This window comes from Triticum urartu, chromosome 2 (genome assembly GCF_003073215.2).
Source record: "Triticum urartu cultivar G1812 chromosome 2, Tu2.1, whole genome shotgun sequence".
Lineage (NCBI taxonomy): Eukaryota > Viridiplantae > Streptophyta > Magnoliopsida > Poales > Poaceae > Triticum > Triticum urartu.
Window position 1 is genome coordinate 147,293,542 of NC_053023.1, and position 3,970 is coordinate 147,297,511.

Genomic DNA, 3,970 nt, shown 5'->3' on the forward strand with positions numbered 1-3,970 from the left:
GTCCAAGGCTGGACCGTCCTCCACAACTTCTGGTTCCTGGCGAACAACAAGAACATCGTCGAAAAAACAGAAGGAGGACACAACACTGCCAGCAGAAAGAGGTACTCCTCTTCCGTTATTCGGGCAAATCTTACGTCTCCGCTCACACCGTATTCATCCCATGAAAGAAACTAGTTGAGCGCTTCTTACTGCATCTTCTTTGTGATACTAAATGCACAAGGTTTCCTCCCTTTTACTATTTTACCTTTGCTAGAGGTCAGTAGCCCGCCTAGATTTCAATTCAGGGCCAGTCGAACCGCAATTAAAAGAAGCAGCACCCGCTTAGGTGCGCGGAGCACCTAGTCCGCCTGTTCCTCGGGGAAGCGGCGCATCAGTGTCTATCATAGGGGTGTGGGGCGCAGGAGCTGCTTGCGCCCGATCTGGAGGTCGGCGGGGCTTGAATGGATGGCCGGGGGGGCGGTGCCAAGCACGGCGGTGCGGTGAGGTCGAGGGGAGGGCGTAGGCAGGGGAGGAATACTGGGCCGGTGGTCGCTGGCATTTCGAGGAAGATCGTGAACACTGACTCGCTGGAGGTAGATGAAGGCGATCTGCCCGTTCTTTGTACATCGGACGGTGCAGAAAAAATGGACTGACCTATTTGCTTTCAGTCGACTGTTATTTTCGTAGAATCATGTAGTAATTTAGTGTGCCATGCATGTTGTAGAGCTATCATATGTCTCCCGTCATTTATTTCTCACCGACCTGCTATCTGCTACCTTTACACTGTACTAATTGTGCACACACTTCACCCATACTCACACTATTGTTTTTTATGCATGGGTATTTCAGACTCTGACGCGGTGTTGATGAATGCAGAAAAGAAAAGACAGAAGTCGCTCCAGTGTAATTCGAAGATAAGCACTAAGCGTTCCAGCGCTCTAACGGGTGCAGTGTCAGCAGTTGGAGACAGTAAACTTAGCTCTGCAGTTGATGATCTCAATTGCCACACACAACCATCCCAGGTGCTTGCTTTAACTTCGCGCTGTCAAATGTGGTTGCATGTTGAATATGGTGTCTAGCTTGTATTGCTTCCAATTTGGTTAAATTGCATCTGCTTACTTTACACATTATACCTTTGATAATGACATGTCTTCCTGTTTTTGATACATACTACATATGTCTATTAACCATGTTCGTACATCAAAATAATGCTCTTTTGTATCCCTCGTCAATCACTTATGATGAGACAGTCACCCGGGTGGGTTTCTGTGAGACGCCATACTCGTATAAAGAGTGCAGTGTCATCCTCCCCACATGATTCTCAAGAAACAACAAGGCTAAATGAAGATAGTCAACGTAGCTCTCTAGTTGATCACCGCAATTCCCCCGCACCACCATCGCAGGTGCTTGCTCTTACTTGGCAGTGTGATATGTAGTGTTCATCTTACATGAAAGTAGTGTTTGTCAGTATCATGCATCAATGAGTTCTGAAGAGCAAATTTTATTCCTTTTTGTTGTGGGTTTGACTTGACAAGGCAAAATCAAGAAAGAGGAAGGAAAAGAGTAAGGAAGGCGGTGATGGTGGTCCTTTGCAACAACGTAAATGGAGCATCTGTACCGATTCTCCTTGTACTGATAGTGCATTACAAGGTCCAAGTCTCCGCTCCCCTACTCCACCATCCAAGGTGCTTGCTCTAACTTGGCAGTGTGATACCTGGTTGCATGTTGCATATGGTGTCTAGCTTGTATTGCTCCTAATTAGTGTAAACTGCATCTGCTTAGCTTACACATGATACATGTGAATATGACACGCTTTCCTATTTTCGGTACATACTATATCTTATGATAAGGCACTTTTCTTGTGTATCCCTCATCAATGCTCCTAATTTGTTAAATTGCATCTCCTTAGCTTACACACTATACATGTGAATATGACACGCCTTCCTGTTTTTGGTACATACTACATCTGCCTATCACACCATGTTCTTACATCAAACTATTGTTCTTGTGTATCCTGCGTCTATCGCTTATGATGAGACAGTCACGCGCGTGGGTTAATATGAGACGCAATACTCTTATAAAGAATGCAATTTCATCCTCTCCACATGATTCTCAAGAAACAGCAAGCCTAAATGAAGATATTGAACGTAGCTCTGTACCTGAAGACCGCACTTCCCCTACACCACCATCACAGGTGCTTGCTCTAACTTCGCAGTGTGATATGTGGTTGCATGTTGCATATGGTGTCTAGCTTGTAATGCTTCTAATTAGGGTAAATTGCATCTGCTTAGTTTACACACTATACCTGTGAATATGACATGCCTTACTATTTTTGGTACACACTACATCTATGTGTTAACCTTGTTCTTACATGAAACTACCTCTCTTCTGTATCCTGCATCAATCACTTACGACGAGTCACCTTTATTCGTTGCATATTGCATATTATTTCTAGCATGTCGCCATGTATTGCTTCTAATTTGGTCAAATGCATTTGTTAGGGCACCCTTTTAATTGGCAGAGTGATATTGGTTTCATATTTCATATGGTTTATAGCTTGCATCGATTCTAACAAGTTCAAGCACCTTGTGCTTAGTTTACACTTTATACATCATACATGTCAATATGTCACGCCGTCCTGTTTTTCATATATATTCCATCCTCCTATGGATGCGGCTGCCTTACATGAAAGTAGTGTTCGTTAGTATCATGCATCAATGAGTTCTGAAGAGCAAATTTTATTATTTTTTCTTGTGGGTTTGACTTGACAAGGCAAAATCAAGAAAGAGGAAGGAAAAGATTAAGGAAGGCGATGATGGTGGTCCTCTGCAGCAACGTAAACGGAGCATCTGTACCGATTCTCCTTGTACTGATAGTGCATTACAAGGTCCAAGTCTCCGCTCCCCTACTCCACCATCCAAGGTGCTTGCTCTAACTTGGCAGTGTGATATCTGGTTGCATGTTGCATATGGTGTCTAGCTCGTATTGCTCCTAATTAGTGTAAACTGCATCTGCTTAGCTTACACATGATACATGTGAATATGACACGCTTTCCTCTTTTTGGTACATACTATATCTGTCTATCACACCATGTTCTTACATGAAACTACTCTTCTTGTGTATCCTGCATCAGTCACTTATGATGGGACACCTTTAAGTTGGCAGTGTGATATTGGTTTGCATCTTGAATATGATTTCTAGCATGTATTGCTTCTAGTTTGATGAATGCCACCTATGATGAGACAGTTTTAACTTGGCAGAGTGATATTGACTGCACCTTCCATATGGTGTCTTGCAGTGTTTCTAATTTGTTGAAGTGCCTTCTGCTTAGTTACCACATCATAGGTGTGAATATGTCAAGCCGTCCATTTTTTCGTACATATTCCATCCTCGTATCATGACTTTGCCTTTCATCAGAGTAGTGTTCGTCAGTATCATGCATGAATGAGTTCTGAAGAGCGAATGTTATTCCTTTTTCTTGTCGGTATGACCTCACAATGCAAAATCAATAAAGCCGAAGGAAATTGGCAAGGCATTGGATGATGGTGGTCCTTCCGAGCAACTGAAACGGAGGTTCTCTACAGATTCTACTCCGCCATCCTCCCAACAAGATTTGCAAGACAACGCAAGGCTAGACAGTCAACGTAGCTGTGTAGATGATGAGCACATCTCCTCTACTCCACCATCACAGGTGCTTTCTCTAACTTGGCACTATTATATGTGGTTGCATGTTGCGTATGATGTCTAGCTTGTATTGCTTCTAACTTTGTTGAATTCCATCTGCTTACTTTACACATAATGCCTGTGAATATGACATGTGTTCATGTTTCTACATTAGACTACTATTCTTGCATATCCCGCATCAGTCACTTATGATAAGGCACCTTTAAGTCGCCACTGTGATATTGGTTGTGTCTTGCATATGATTTCTAGCATGTACTGCTTCTAATTTGTTGAACGCCATACAGTTTGAACTTGGCAGAGTGATATT